Consider the following 17,466-nt stretch of genomic DNA (forward strand, 5'->3'; position numbering starts at 1 on the left):
ACCTTGAAACCACTCAGCAAACATATCACGGCATCGAATGGTAATAAGAGAGGATTAAAATTAACAAATTTAAGGACTAGAAAGCATGTTTTCAATCATAGCACAAAATTATGAAGGAAAATGTAAAACATGTGAATTATATGAATAAGTGTGAGAATAATAGATAAAATCCACTAAATTAAGCACAAAATAAACCCTAAAAATGGGATTTATCACTGAGTCAGCGATTCAAATTATAAATATCTTAAACAGATTTTTATGAAAAATGGATATATTAAAACACAAGTAATAATATATATGAGTTACTAATATAAAAGACATTAGGAATATAATGATAAAAGATATACAATGAAACATTAACAAAGCTAAATTTACTGAAGAGTACCAATATTTACTCATATCGGCGGATATCTAGCTCAATAATAATATTATTAAGTAAACTTTATTTTTAAATTAAAAATATCAATTACTTAAATTAAAATATATATAATTTTCATTATTTATAAATTACTATAATTATACTTTTAATTATGTAAAATATTTCATCATAATAAAAATATATATAAGAATCTGAATTTAATTGAACTCAAATAGTTATAAAATTAATTTAATTACTTATAATAAAATAATTTCTAAAAATAAAAAACTCTAATTTATAAAATAAATTATACTTTATTTATATTTATATTTTCAAAAATGTGAGTCGTTACAGAAGCTGACTGAAATATTGAAATGGAGGCAAATGTGGCGAAAGTGGTAAATGACTAGCAAATCAACGTCCGTTTGAGGAGCCATCTTTCATGCGCATATTGAATTTGGAAGCCTTGCATACATCGGAGTTTCTTAAATATATGAATGCAGGTATGTAATTTGAGTTTTGTATGAGAGATTAGAATTTTGTTATTTAATTTTTTTTATTTTTTATATTGTTGATCGATTAATTACTTAGCTGACATGTGAAAATATAATTAATTAGCATTTATTTATGTATTTATTTGGTTAAAATTGAGATAATTACTTAATTAAGAATAAATAGATGTATATATTTATATTAATTTATTAAATATTTATTTATAATGTATAAATTCCATATAAATTCATACTGATTTATTTATGATTTATAATTTAAAGATAGATTTCACTTTTAATTTTACTCATTTAATATTTATTTATTTAATATTTATCGCATGGTGTCGTTGCAGCAGAACTTCTTGTTGCGGATGGTGAATTTGTCATGGCAAAGGAATTTAGTTCTAAAAAAGCTATCATTATGACGATGAAAGATTATACCATCTGCAGAGGTGTAGACTACCGGGTGTATAAGTCAAAACTGATGACATTTTATGCCAAGCGTACACAGTATGGGTCAAGTTGTGATTGGTTGATGAGGGTTAGCATGATCTGCAAAAAGTACTGTTAGATTATAAAGAGGTACAATGGTAGTCACACTTGTATCAGGACCACCATTTTTCAGGTCCATTCAAAGTTGGATTCTAACACAATTGCAAAAGCAATAAAGTCATTGGTAGAGAGGTTAACCCCTCTATAAAGGTGAAATCAGTTATTGCGAAAGTACAGTCGAAGTTCAAATACACTATTAGTTATCGCAAAGCATGGTTGGCAAAGCAAATGTTGGTGAAAAAATTTTTCGGAGGTTAAGAAGCATCGTACAAAACTTTGCCCATATGTTTTGAAGTCATGTGTTACAAGGAGCCATCAGCTGCCGTCCAATATTACTGATGTAATGGATATGATTGCGGTGTGTAATATGTATGAGGAATATATGGATTCGAGGAATGCTCAGCTAGCTCTTGTGTCATGGGGGACTGTTGTTATGGTTCTCGTGGTGGCGGTGATTGTAGTGGTGACTATGGCTGCAGATTTTGGTGCTCATTATCACCCACCAGATTACCTCTTGGCTATCTTGCTTCATAAGATTTGACAAGTTCAAGTGATTGTCATATTTATCGCGGTACCAATACATGTAAATCTCTAGGTGATGTTGTATCCAAAATGAATATTCAGAGGACCAGTCAAGATTCTTAGAGCCAATCAGGACCCCCTATGTGCTCGGTCTAGACTCTGTTCCTGATGAGCAATGCTCTGGATTAAACCAAACTGTCTTCTAAGCCTATCAGTTGCATGCCACTCAATACATTCAAATGATATTAACAGTACTGTAACACTCTACACAATTGAATGCTGACAGATGTTTGCCAGGATCATGTCTGGCTCAGTTAGACCAACACTATAAGCCTCCCACACAAACTGGATACATAAAATAAACACATGATTACACACTAAATAATAATAAGGTTTAACCAAACACAGACACTTATATCATGATAACATACTTGGCCTTCTTGCAGTTCATCTAACGATATCCTAAAATGAGCAAGACAATGAAATCTATAGGGTCGGACAACAAGCTCCCAATTACGCCACATGATATCAGTTGTTTTGTTAACAAACCCTAAACTGAAACATTGAAATACAATGATAATACTTAGTTGAAGTCGATACTAGATAGTTTTACCTATTTGCAAGCGGAAAAAGTCAGGGGCCGCGAGGAATTGGCGCAAGAAATGGTAGACGGTTCCAGACCCAAGTCAGTAGAAGTGCTAGTGGACCATCGACTTCCTTGCAGTCGAAACGAGATGTCCTACAAAGAGCTCTATACAAGTGAAGTGCTTTAGCCTCAATTAATAAAATTAAACCAGATTTAGTAAGAATAGAGGAGATGAACAGTGCACAGTCCTCATTCAAACCCTCAATAATGGCTGAAATATGGTCATCTAATGAAAGACTGCTAGAGCACTCCCAAGGCAGAAGCTCCCACGGCTGCTAGAAAGCACTGAAAGGCCTATTCTGTGAGAAAGTGCAAGGCCTTCGCAGCAGGAAGAGGCCTAGCCGTAGCTTCTTCCGCATCTCCCTGCGGCTAAAACTCTTTCTCTTAAGACTACATATGTACGTAAAGGACCCGAGGGGCCAGGGTGGGTATAGTCTGCTCCATTTTTCCCGGTCTACACACAAGCACTAAAACTAAAAAAAAAAAGTAGAAAGGGCCTTGTCTTATACGGCGCTCAAACCTCCGCCGTGGGAATAGCCGCTTCTTTCTTGCTTGGAACCGGTGAACTACACTTGCTTCTGGATATATGTGTGGGACTTCAAATTGTATACCAACCTTTCCTTCCATGATAGAGGCAAGAACACAGCTGTGCCGTACCGGTGAACTGAACTCGAGTACGATACTTGGGAAATAAACATAGATACACGTTTGGAACAAAAGTGGAATCTGCTTTCATGTGATACAACCATCCAGCGTAAGCATCTGGATAATCTGGAATGCGACGATATATCAAGGGCAGGCAAAGCCCGAAGGCTGCCTTACCCCTGTATCATCTAGGGTTAGAGCCAGGAGGGGCTTCACTTCCCTGCTCTGGTTCAAGACTAGCTGAGCCGGCATTCTTGTCAATGTGGGCATTCCTACGAACACGTGGCTCGTCCGTGATAACTTATTCGGATACAGTAAATTGAGCGGTAACTAAATCTAAAGATCTCTTCTGGCACTGGATTGGCCCTGGAAGCTGGGGGTAAAGGGCTAAGCTAAGTGAACTCTTTCGGGGTCAAGATCTCTTTGAGGTCTTAGCGATCCTATAGCGAACCATCTTGATTCGAAGAGCTCCTATTGAAAGGCTTTCCCTCCCTAAAAAGGTGACCAGCTTTCAATACTAGTTGTTACGCTGCCATTTTTTAAAGCTGGAAAACCTCCACAGGAAGTAAGTAATAATCCCAGGAGAGAAGAGTAAAGATCCTCTAGCTTGAGCGCTTTTTATTCGGTGCTAGCTACTCTGTTTCTAAAAAACTCCGTCTCGGAACCTTGTGGGGTTAGGAGTGCTTAACTCCATCCAAAGAATCTACAATTTTACGAATCTGAGACAAATATTCTGTGGCAGTCAATCCTTACTTCTTGATTGACTTTAATTTTAGCTTCAATTGTTGAACTTTTATCTTTAAAATTTTGACAAAAATAATCTTAAATATTTTTCCATACTTGATATGCAAAAGAATAGTCTAACATATGATGTTTGAAAGATGAATCAAGAGAAATAAATAGCTACATCATGATGAGATCAAGAGTCATCTTTGAACTTCCAAGTCTTGTATTCTTGAGACTCATTCCCAACAATTTTGGTAGCATCAGATTCAAATTGAATAGGAATATTTTCTTTGATGAGGTGATCTTCAAGATCTTGAGAATTGATTGCATGGAGCGCCAATTTTTTTAAATTCTAAAAGAGTTTTCATCAAATTTATCCAACACTGGATAAATGAAGAATGAAGAGGAGTTTGATGATTGAAATGGTACCATCGCACCATAGATATAAACCTTAGCTTTGATACCATGAAAGATATTATGCATGGAGTTGTAAAGTAATAGAGAGCAAAAAAAAAAGGTAGGAAATGAAACTGAGGTAAAACGAGAATGAATTTGATTAAAGATTGTTGATTACAATCAATGAAAAGAGTTGTTCCTTATATAAGTACATAGCTAAGACCGAGTCAAAAATCAGATAGATAGATAATTAAATTGTTAAAATATCTTATAGAATAACTAATTACAATTTATTTGTTTTTTACATAATACTCTTTGTATTATCTCTATTATTGTTTATGCTCTTATTAGTGATTGTAACTTGTAAGATAAAATGAAGTACTTATTCTTTGAGTTATTTATTTAAAATAAGTAATTTATTTTATATTTTTTAGAAATAGACAAGAACTTACTTCTATCAGAAACAGAAATAGTTGAAGAAAGGGAAATTTATAAAAATTAAGATTACAAAATTATTCTTGTATATTTTTTAAAAGATAAATATATCTATTTAAAAATATAAAATTTTAATTACTATACAAAATCTTACGAGATTTTTCTATTGTACATTTGTACTATCCTCAAATGAGACTAAATTATACTGTGTTTTTTTATTTGTTAGATCTAAAAATTTAATTTCATTTTAAAACAAAAAATTATACTAGTGTGTACACACTAAATATGTGTGTATATTTAAAAATCTATAATATATATGTGTGTTATTTCATACTATTGTTAGAATATCATTAAAAAAATATAGTTAGTATATTCTACTAAAATTTTATGTAATTATTTTATTTTGTATACTAATAAGTAAATAATAAAATAATTAAACTTTTTAAATTTTTAAAAATATCATGTCAGATCACGTGAAATAGTTTTTTTTTGTTAAGTACGATTTTGATCCCAGTCTTCGATCTTTTTTTTACTACAAAATAGTATCAAAAGTTTAACTTAATTTTAAAATCATCCCTTTTACCAAATTTTTTATTTTTATTCCGAAAATACCCCTAACTAGAAAAATAAAATAAAAAAGGAAACGGATTAAGGGAGAAGAGGGGGGGATCACGCTTCGTTGGGGGGGGGGGGGGGAGCGCCGCTGCCGCCACTGCCGCTCCTCGTCGTTCGGTCACACTAACGGGAGAGGGGAGGGATTCTAGATCTCACTCACACTAACGGCAAGAGAGGAGAGAGCAGAGGGAGAGAGAAAAAGAAGCGGAGAGGAAGAGAAAAGAGGAACGGAGGCGCTGAGAAAGATTGTGTCCAGCCACGCCCTGCCGTCGTCCCTATCGCGAACTGCCATCGTCGGTCACCATCAAGCCTTGTCCCGTCGTCACCGCTAGAGTGAGGTCACGTCGACGCCAGCAGATCCGCGAGGTTGGACGGTCGTCGATGCTCCTTGCCGGACGCCAGCAGGTCCATTGGTGTTTCATTGTTGTTGCTTCTTCTTTCTCTTTCTGCTTTTTGCTTTTGCCTTCTGCTTCTACTTCTGTTTTTGTTTTTGCTTTTGTTGTTGTTGTTGTTGATTCACCATTCACCATTATTGTTGCTGTTTTATTATTGTTGATTCTGCTTTTGTTGTTGTTGTGATTTCAGTATTCATTGTTGTTGTTGTTGTTGTTGTTGATTCTGCTTCTGTTTCTATTTCTCTTTCTGCTTCTGCCTCTGCTTTCTGGTTGATTTTGGGAAAGAAGGAGGAAGGGTATTTTCATCCAAAGGACGATTTTCAAACTAAGTTAAACCTTCGAGACAATTTTATAGCAAAATAAAGGCCGAAGACGAAAAAAATTTTCAGCCCCTAAAGTAAAGACCAAAATCTTACTTAACCCTTTTTTTCCTCATAACTATATATAACTGTAATTTTATATAAAAGGTATTTATATATTTATCATATTCAAATAGTTAATTACTGTTTTTCATTATATTCTAATAAAGAATACTTTTATAAATATATCTAAATACAAAATATTTTTCTGCTTTTACTATAGAAAAAATATTTTTCTCACCTGTGTCGAAGTAAAATTTTTTCTCAACATACAGATATATCTAAATGCAAACTTTTTTCTCAAAACTAAGTAAAATTTGCTGACTTTAACTTAAAAAGGTTCAAATTAGCACACTCTGTCTCTCGTATCAATGTGATATATGAGCTTTGCAATACTATTTTCAATTTAAAATAAATAATTGTCATTTTGACTTCTTGGTACATTTATAAATTAATAATGTATCTAAACAATATAAATGATAAATATATTAATTGATGAAATGTAATGTTTACACACACATATATAAAGTTAATATAGCGATAATTGTTATGAAAATGGAGGTTGGTAATAACCAAGAGATTTTATCATTCATCATAGAGTTGAGAACAAATAAAATTTTTACTCTACATATACTTAAAAGAAATATTATTAAAATTAAAATAATATTTTTTATTATTTAATAATTTTTTAATTTAAAAAATAAAAATAAAAAATATTATAAAAATATGACTTTAAAAGTTTAACATTTTTGTTGAGTGTAAATTGATTTTATTATATTAAGTGATGACAAACATTCAATAAATAAAAAATCCAAATAGAATAGGATGACTTTGTTAGTGATGCAAGTCAAATTAAAATATTATATTGTCATGATAATATTTTTTTAAAAAATTTAAATTAATAGAAAGAGATAATATGAATGGTTATATTTTTAACATATCATCCCAAGTAATAAAAATTTCTTTTGAATTTGTTTAATTTTTGTATAGGCCTTCTTTATTTATTCTTTTTATTTGTCTTATGTTTTTTTTTCTTTTGAAATTCACCAAAATCTAATTCTAAATTTTTTGAACATAAAGTTTTAATACTATATTATGATATTACTTCTCTCAAAAAGTTTTTTTTTTTTTTTTACCAAAGATATGAGACTCGAACCCGCAACCTCTTAATTGAATATGGGGAGACTATGCCATTTGAGCTATTACTCATTGACCTCAAAAGGTTAACCTACTAGAAAAAAAATAATATAAATAATTATATTTAACACATATCAGTCTGTATATAGGAAGCATCAACACATTAATATATATTTCACATAAATACTCTTATTGATCAAGGAAAATGAAATTATGAGTGATCATATCACCTAAAGGACAAGTGAAGAAATCAAAGTGTACAATCTTCTTGTTCCCACCTCTTTTGATCCCAATTACCCTCCCTTACTTTTTAAATTTCACAAAAAGAAAATCCTTTACCGATTTTACCACAAAGATGGTAGCTTTAGCAATCTCAATAGGGTTCCTACTTAGAATCAACAACCTCCTATTCTCATGGAACAACTCCTTCTTGCCCTTTACTTTCTAAACCTCTTTATTGTTGTCTTCTTCCCAACTTGTCTTCAACCTTAGTTTGTACTCTCAATCATCATTGTGAAGCAGAAACTTACATTCTCCAACGTTAATTGTGTTGTGCTATTAACGTTGAGCTCTATCCTGTTGGATTTGAACTCTAGTCACGAGAAGAATGGAACAAAAATGGAAAGAAATAAATACTTTATTGGATTACAATCGGTGCAGATTTGTTGTTTTGTACCTGCCTGTGGAGATGCAGCTCATCATAGAGGTTGCCGCCACTCTTCTTGCATCAATAGGAATGTCCATCAATGGTGATTTTTCACACGTGAAGGTGGAAAAATGCTTTTTATTAGCTTCAATAATGAAAATTAATAATTAATTTTGACCAAATAAAAAAGCTGTTTTATGTGTCACATATTTGTTGCTCAATTATATATATTTATTCATCAAAAAATATTTTTGTTTTGCTATATTTTATTTTCGTCATGACACAAACAAAGAAATATTAAGAACTATAATTATAGACAAATAAAATATTTGATAGAGACAATTTATATATGTATTTCCTTAGTCATTTATAAACTGAAAAAGTAATATCAGTTTTAAGATATGAATTTAAAATTTACATATTATTAAGACAATAAAAAGTTTTACACATTATCTAATTAAATTTCTTTCAATATTTATTTTCTAAAATAAATATAGACATAGCAAGTATAAATGGTACTATAAATTAAAATCGAGAAATGCTAGGAGGATAGCAACTTTTATGATTTGTAGCCATCAAATAGTCATCAATGATAATTTTAATGGTGTGAGATTTCATCCAATGACTCACTTTTCTTTGCTGGTTACATGCTGGCCAGAATTTAATAAAGTTGCTGGTCTTAGACTTTTCCATTAAGATTTATTATTGAGTTGATTTTTGTAATTTCATTAAATTTTTAATTAGATTTTTATACACATATTTTTTTTCAATTGAATTAGGAGATAATTTTTAATTTTGTAATTAGGTCTCTTTTATATTAAAAATATTAAAATTAATAAAATATTTTTTTAAAAAAATATGTGATTAAATTTTTTATTTAGTTAATTCTAATATTTTTTTACATTAGAAATGACTTAATTACAAAACTAAAAATAGTATAGAGATCAAATTAAAAAATATATATATAAGAAATTAATTACAAATGTAATAAAATTATATCATCACAGTATTAAATATTAAATTAATATTATCCTCTCAAAAAATGCTAGAAGGTCATCATAATTTATTAAATTCAATTCTTTTAGTTTAATTTTTTTAGTCTAATAATCCAACAACAAATTTTATCTCGTACTTTCAAATATTGATAACTAATTAATGGTCACTGGATAATAAATTCTAATTGTACTCTAATATTTTTTAAAGGCAAAAATTCAGATACAATCAATTTTATGTAAAGTTGATAAATGATAGATAAAAATTTAGTCAAATCAATCAAATTATTTAAGGTTCTTAACTATCAAATTGACTGGACATGAATTTTCACATTTTTTAAGTACTCTTTCAAATTCAAATGCGCATGTAATTGTTGTTAATAATTATTGAAGAGTAGTGCAGATCGAAAGCGAGAGAGTGTTTGAGAAAGGAGGAAGAATATACTGGGTGACGTGACAGATGTGTTTCATGGGGATGGCAGGGATGATATAACCTGACGTTCTCGCTCACAGAGGAATATGCACGACGAAGCTGGTGTCCATGAACGATTGTTTGGTTGGTGGAATGCTTGTCTTCAGAGATTCTTTTTATGTGGTTAAGGTTGCATCTTGGGATTTTACTCTTATTTCTATGGCCTCTATACCAATAACAATCACCACCCTCAACACTCATCTTCTTTTTCCATAAATAAAGATAAAGAAAATGAGATGATTTCTATGGTCAACCTTTCTCTCGCTTATTGAATTTAAAAGCCTTTTTTTTTCTCTTGATGGAAACCTAAGTGAAATTGTATTTATGTACTTAAGTGTTCACTTTTTTTTTCAAAAACAATCAATCATAAGTATTGAAAATAAAAACAGATGAATTATGTGTAGATGCTTACATTTTACAGTAATGAGATCATTATATTTAAGAAATAGGTGTAATTCTAATTCTATTATCAAGCATACCATAATAATATAGTGTAATAAGATTGTGGTCTCATAGGAGAGTAATTATTAGCAAAACTGTTAAGCACAACTACTAATAATAATAATAACATGATATATTAAATAAAAATTGAGGCTAATGTATGTTATATTATTTGTTAATTTTTTTATTGGATAGATGTAAGAGTATATAGGATTGTAGTGTTTTATGAACATCCGGTGCTCTTCATATAGATTTATGTATAGGCTAATTTTTGGAGTATTGAAAAAAAAAAAATTTTATGTGTAATCCGACATTTAATGTATTTCTTTTTATATAGTTTTTGTTCGATATGTCGGGTACCAGACGATCGGATTAGAATCCTGGTTGATGAGGGGGACGTCTCGCCTGGTCGTAAGTTATCGGGTTGGAGTAGACGACGTCCCGAGCACTTCGTGTGAGGAGGGGGGTGTCATCTACAAAGACACTCCGACGCTCTAGTCAGCAATGTGTGCAGGCGAAAAAGGATTGAATGGTATGTGACGTATCTTCGGGGAAGGGTAGGACCTTCCCCATATATACCGTGTCAGAGGTGGGCCCTGCAAGGACAGACCCACCTTCTTCGATGCTTCCTTCGCACAGCTGTAGCAAAGCTGTCAGGGACGCGTATCCGGGTCGGCTACTGACCGCCTCACTCCTGACCGTCTGGGTCGGGTGGTGCTCGAGTCGGGCCGGCCCGCAAATGGTTTGGGCCAGGCCGTAACAGTGCCCCCAACGCGCCAGCAATAGTTGTGAGGGTTGTTGGTGGCGCGTTATCTCTTCTTCCGTGTGTTGTCGCCAGGTCGGCCGCCCGTGGGGGAGACGTGCCTCCTGCGCGCGTGTCTGTTCGTGGCTGAGGTGACCGTTTGTTGCCTCGTTCCTCGCGCCGAGCATTAAATGCTTATAATAGGTTGGAAAATTCTGTGCGCAAAGACCATTTTGCCCCTGGTCCTTTCGCGCTTTGTGTAGCAATTTTAAACAGTTTGCATTCGTTTTCCTCTCCCATTCTCGCTTCTCCTACCTTCGTCTTCTTCTCTCCCAAATATTCCAAAGCATCATTTCTGCATCCTTGTGCATCTCTTTCCCTTTCAAGTCTTCGCAACCAATCCAGGTAAACATTAATCCTTTCTCTTTTTGCTTCAAGGTTCTCTTATCTTTATTATTGGCTTTTCTGTGCGCTTGCTGCTACGTGCTTGCTGCTTGTTCTTGCTGCTTGTTTGATTTGTGTTATGCTAGATGGTCTTAGTGTTAAGTAGGTACGTAAAGGGGGTTACCATTCCAGGGTAGGTTCTTATTTGAATTTTGCCTTAGCCATGCATGATCTTAGCTATTGAATAGGTTTAAATGTAGTTTCTGGGTTTTTTCCGGACTCCCGACCTCATAGACTAACCGAGTGGTACCCCACTGTAGGTATGCCTCGCGTCGTTTCTCGAGCTTCCCCTTCCGCCGCGAATTACGACCCCTACGCCTGGGTGACTTCCGATGTGAATGACTCTCCAAACCAGATGGGCGAGGAGGAGCTAACGGAGTTCCGACAAGGCTTGTACTTGTGCGGGGGGACTGACGAAGAGGCCAACTACGACGTCTTTGTTCCTGCCCCCAACGAACGATTATACGAGCTTAATTTCCATTCGCCTCGGGTTCCCGACTGGATATGGTTTTACAAGTCCATATTCACCCAAGTGGGGGTTCGTATCCCATTTTCTGCTTTCCAGATGGCGCTTCTTAATCGGATCTCCGTGGTGCCGTCGCAATTACATCCGAATAGTTAGGCTTCTATCCGCTGTTTTGAGATGGTATGCGAATATCTGGAGTTGCCGGTATCTGTTGATGTTTTCCTTTTTTCTTCAACCTTACTAACCCTTCGAAGGAGGGGAAAGCGAGGAAAGGGTTCATGTCCTTCCGATCTGCCTAGGGTCGGAGGATCTTCGGCTTGTTTGAGGACTCTTATCATGGGTTTAAAGACAAATATTTTAAGGTGCGTCCGTTCAAAGATCGTCACCTCTTTTGGCTGTCGTTAGAAAGGGAACGCCTCATTCCGATGTACTGGAGTTTTGGGGTGGGATCTAACACATTTATTAAGGTGTCCTATAAGTGGATGTCCGTTGTGAACAAGAGGGTTGCCGATGTGTTGTTGGCAGCTTTTGGGAAGAATCATGTGAATCCCCATCTGTTAATGGGTGAACGGGAGGTTGCTAGAAATTACATTGTGAGTTGTTTTGCCTTGTATTTTGCGTTTCTATTCGTTTGCTTGGTTGTGCCGGTTTCACGACTAACTTGTTTACTTGTTTGTTGTAGTGGAGATGTCTGCTTCTGTGACAGGGCTCGAGGACTTGTTCAAGACTTTCTTGGCGGACAACGATGAGGAAGAAGCTGAGAAGGTTGACGGAAAACCAGAGGGCCCTTCTGAGAATAAGGATCAGGCGACGCCATCACCCCGTGACACCGAGATGGCGGACAAGAACTCTGACGGGGCGCGCGTTTCTCCTATTCGTGAGGAGACGGCCGGTCCTGAGCACTCGACCTCCGCTCATCAAGAGGATGATGATCTGAGGCTTATCCCCACCCCCCAAAAGGCAGAGGGCATCCTCCAGCCCAGAAGGGGTTCTCACCGTAATGGAGCGGAACTTCGACGCCGGGACCTTTATAGATTCGCAGCTGCTTCCCGGCACAGAGGATCACTTCCTTGGCACCGAGCTTGCGGGGCAGGCGAGGTGGATGTACCGTACCCTTCTTCGTGGTGCCGCGATAGCTCGGAAGGCTAAATTCGAGTTGTCGGGGATGCAGGCGCTGCGCAGGAAGCTTGAATCTGCTGTCAAGGCTAATAATGAATTCAAAACTCAAGTTGAAATGCTTCAGGAGAAACTGTCTGAGACGGGGGAAAAACTGAAGGCTGCTGAGGAGAAAGTCGCGTCTGCCGAGGAGAAGCTGAATGCCTCCAATGACACTGTTTCCTGTTTAACCGAGCGGGAGATGACTCTGGAGAGCCAACTTAATGCCGCGCAAGATCGAGTGGTGACTTTGTAGAAAGAGTGTGACGCAGCTGTCTCTTCGGCTAAGGCCGCTCAAGCTGAGGTTGAGGAGCTTAAGAAGAAACATAAGGTGACTAGAGAGCAGGGAAAGAATGCGATCTTCATGACTGAGGAGGCCCTTAAAGCCCAGGTGAAGATCGTGACTCCCGACTTCGATACGTCGGCAATTGGAGTTTCCAAAACAATCAAGGACGGCAAGATTGTTGACATGCCCAAGAAATGAGTTCTCGTACCTTATGCTTTTGTATGGATTTATGGTTTTGTTGTAGAACTTGTGAAGCTTACTTTGTTATGCATTAAATGTCGCTTGGTTGGCTTGTGATTATCGTCTTCTTTGCTTGTCTGGTCGTTTTGGTTTTGTTTTGTTACCATTTTTTCATTGAGCTTTGTGCTCGTGTTTATTTACCGTTGTGTTGGTGATTCGGCGAGGCCAGGTCGTGGCCTTGCTATCGTTGTAGCCGTTTGTTATGGCTTTGATATAGGTGGATCCCAGGGTGATTAGTCCCGGGGTGCCGTATCGTGGTTCCGTTTAATGCGTTGTGGAACTTGTTGTCGTGTGCTGTGTAAGTAAAAAAGAACAATAGAGAGGTAATTTTTGACAAGTAAGCATTAATCAGTAATTAAACAAGTCTATTACCATGGCGAGTACAAAGGTAAATGATTAAGCTCGTTAGATCGCCTGGCCGACATGCTTGAGCTAGGAGTAAAACCTTCTCAGGTTGCCTGCATTCCAAGTTCTTGGAACCTCCCTTCCATCAAGCTTCTCCAGTTTGTAGGCTCCCTTGCCAATCACTTCTTTGACCCTATAGGGGCCTTCCCAGTTTGCCACCAGTTTGCCTTCTCCCTGGGTCGGTAGCCCGATATCGTTGCATCGTAGGACGAGGTCGTTTTGCTCAAATTCCCTCTTGAGCACTTTGGTGTTGTAGCGTAGGGCCATTCTTTGCTTTAGTGCTATCTTTGACAAGAGGGATATCTCCCTAGCCTCATCTGCCAAGTCTTTTTCCACTGCTTCCTCTACATCTTTCAGAAGTAATCGTGGGCTCGGCTCGCCGATATCTACGGGTATCATTGCGTCCACACCGTACGTCAGGCGGAAAGGGGTTTCCCCTGTGGCTGATTGCTCGGTCATTCGGTAGGACCAGAGAATTGAGGCGAGTTCGTCGGCCCATGCACCTTTTTTACTGTCCAGCTGCTTCTTGAGGCCCAGCAAGACGACCTTGTTTGCGGCCTCAACTTGACCGTTTGTCTGAGGGTGCTCTACTGAGGAGAATTTCTGCTTTATGCGCAGGCCGGTGAGGAACTCCACGAATTTCTTATCGGTGAACTGTGTCCTGTTGTCAGAGATGACGATTTCTGGGATGCCGAACCGAGTTATCACCTGCCTCCACATGAACTTTCGACAATTGGCTGAGGATATGCTCGCCAGTGGTTCAGCCTCTATCCATTTGGTGTAGTAGTCGATAGCGACTATGAAGTATTTGACTTGTTCTGGGCCGACCGGGAAAGGTCCCAGTAGGTCGCCTCCCCATTGTGCAAAAGGTCGGGAGGACGTCAATAGGCTTAGTTCGGTTGCCGGCGCTCTGTGGAAGTTGGCATTCTCTTGGCACTTGACACATTTCTTTACGAACTCCTTGGAGTCGACCATCATCGATGGCCAGTAGTATCTAGCTCGGATGAGTTTTCTTACTAAGGCTTTGCCCCCGATGTGGTGACCACAACATCCCTCATGGACTTCTCTGAGTACGTAGTCCGTTTGGTCAGGATGGAGGCACTTCAGCAAGGGCTGGCTAAGTCCCTTTTTGAATAGCTGGCCTTGTATGATCGCATATCTAGCCGCCTCCCTTCTCAACGCTTTGGCTTCCTTCTCGTCTTCAGGGAGTTTTCCATTTTCCAGGAAGTCAACGATAGGGTCCATCCACGAGGGGCCTACCTTTGTCAGGTGGAGGGTGACTGTCGGTTCCTTCATCATTCCTTGAATGAGGGATCTGTTGCCGACTCCCGGTTTCGTGCTCGCTAGCTTAGATAGGAGGTCCGCCTGTGTGTTCCTTTCCCTCAGAACGTGTTGAACTGTGACCTCCTCGAACTGTTTGGCCAGCTCTTTGACCTTCTCCAAGTACTTTTGCAACAGCGAGTCCCTGGCTTGGTAGCTTCTGTTCACTTGCGAGGTAACGACCTGTGAGTCGCTGCACACTTCCAACCTCGTAGCCCTGACTTCCCGGGCTAAGATCAAGCCGCCCAGAAGGGCCTCCTATTCTGCTTGGTTGTTTGACACGGGAAACTCGAACTTGATTGATTGTTCGTATATGACCCCGGCAGGGCTTTCCAGGATGATCCCGGCACCTCCGGACGTTTGGTTGGAGGCTCCGTCCACATGGAGCTTCCACCGTGTGCCCGCTTCCTCGGTCGGGTCTCTTATTACTTCCACAAGGAAGTCTGCCATTGCTTGTGCCTTAATCGCATGTCGAGGTTCATATCTCTAATCGTATTGAGATAGCTCAATGGCCCAGGTCATCATCCTTCCCGCTAAGTCGGGTTTTTGGAGCACTTGACGAATTTCCTGGTCCGTTCTCACAACCACCTGGTGGCCTTAGAAGTATTGCCGCAATCTGCGGGAGGAGGTCAGGAGTGCTAGCGCCAGTTTCTCTAACTTGTTGTATCTCAGTTCTGCCCCTTGTAGCGCTCTACTCACAAAGTAGATTGGTTGTTGAACTTTCCCTTCTTCCCGCACCAAGGCCGCTGCCAGCGCTTCTTCCGTTATGGCTAGGTACAGGTAGAACGGTTCTCCGACCTCGGGCTTACCGAGTACGAGTGGTGTTGCAAGGATCTCTTTGAAGTGGTTGCACGCTTCTTCGCACGCTGGGGTCCACTCGAACGCTATCCCCTTTCTCATCAGGTTGAAGAAAGGTAGGGCCTTTGCTGCCGATGCCCCAAGGAAATGAGATAGCGCGGTGAGCCTTCCTACCAGTCTTTGAACGTCTTTGATATAGCCCGGGCTCCTCATTTGGAGTATCACCTGGCATTTTTCAGGATTAGCTTCCACCCCCTTTGGGTTATCATAAATCCTAGGAACTTCCCGGCCTCCATGGCAAAGGCATATTTGAGGGGGTTGAGCCTCATGCCGTGTCGTCGGAGGGCCGCAAACACGTGTCCCAGGTCGCTTAGGAGGTCTTCAGAGTGAGTGGTCTTGGCTAGGATATCGTCCACATAGACCTCCACCGTCCTGCCTATGAGGTCGCTGAATATCTTGTTCATTAATCTTTGGTAAGTGGCCCCGGCATACTTCAGGCCGAATGGCATTACCTTGTAGCAATATATTCCCCTCGGCGTTATGAACGCTGTTTTTTCTTTGTCAGGTCGGTACATCGGTATTTGGTTATATCCCGAGTAGGCGTCCATGAAGCTTAGGTACCGATATCCCGCCGTTGCGTCAACGAGTGCATCAATGTTGGGCAAGGGGTAGCAGTCCTTGGGGCATGCTTTGTTGAGATCAGAGTAATCCACGCACATCCTCCATTTCCCATTGTGCTTTTTCACTAAGACTACATTCGACAGCCATGTCGAGTAGTCAAGTTCTCGAATAAATCCTGCTTCGAGGAGGCTAGCCGTCTGCCTGGCCACCTCCTCTGTTCGCTCTTGTGACATCTTCCTCCTCCTTTGAGCTACCGGTCTGGCCTCCGTTGTCATGGCCAAGTGATGTGACATGAGCTGGGGGTATATTCCCGGCATGTCAGCTGGCGTCCATGCAAATAGGTCGCCGTTGGCCCTAATCATTTCCCTTAGGGGCCCCTTCAGCTCGTGTGGCAGGTTCCTGTTCACAAAGGTGAACTTCTTGTCTGTGTCGCCGACTCTAAACTTTTCCAAGCTCCCTTCTAGCTCAGGTCTGGGTTTGTCTTCGATTCTCGCATCTAGGTCGGCAAGGAACACTCCTGCTGCTTCCTTGGACTTCTTCCTTAAGGAGAGACTGCGTTGTCGCAGGCGACTGCCGTTTCCAAATCTCCTTTTATGGATCCCACGGACCCGTCGTCAGCCACGAACTTCATTACCAGCATCTTCGTGCTGATTACTTCCCCGAGATCATTGATGGTCCTCCTCCCTAGGATGATGTTGTATGCTGTGGAGTCACACAAAACCACGAACTCGGCCATTGTCGAGCCTCGCCCCTGCCCGTGTCCTACTGAAATCGGCAGGGAGATTATGCCGTCGGGCTTGATAAAGTGGTCGCTTAATCCTATGACACCGTGCTGGTGGGTTCTCAGGTCGTCGTCCCGCAGCCCCAAGGCATCGAACACATTCCGGAACATGATGTTCTAGTCAGCGCCGGTGTCTATGAGGATGCGCTTGATGAGGCCGGTTCCCACCTTGGCCATGATGACCATGGGGGCTTTTCGCGACTTCATCAAACCACTGGTCCTCTAGGCCGAACGAGATTGGTGGTGGCCTCGACCTCTTGGGGTTCTTCGCAGATGATGAGGAAACCGCCAGGACTTTGGTGTCTTTCTTGTGTGCCGACCTGGACCTTGGGGGTGCGTCTCTTGCCGTTATGACGTTTACTATGGTGAGGCCTTGCTCG

General features: G+C 39.2%; 1 pseudogene; it reads left to right on the forward strand.

The window, feature by feature from the left end:
- The first annotated feature begins 851 nt into the window (after nucleotides 1–851).
- Nucleotides 852–8,094, forward strand: LOC110271455 (putative purine permease 4; annotated as a pseudogene).
- The last annotated feature ends 9,372 nt before the right edge of the window (nucleotides 8,095–17,466 follow it).

The sequence above is a fragment of the Arachis ipaensis genome, chromosome B4, assembly GCF_059453495.1.
Source record: "Arachis ipaensis isolate K30076 ecotype BB chromosome B4, ASM5945349v1, whole genome shotgun sequence".
In the NCBI taxonomy this organism is placed as follows: domain Eukaryota; kingdom Viridiplantae; phylum Streptophyta; class Magnoliopsida; order Fabales; family Fabaceae; genus Arachis; species Arachis ipaensis.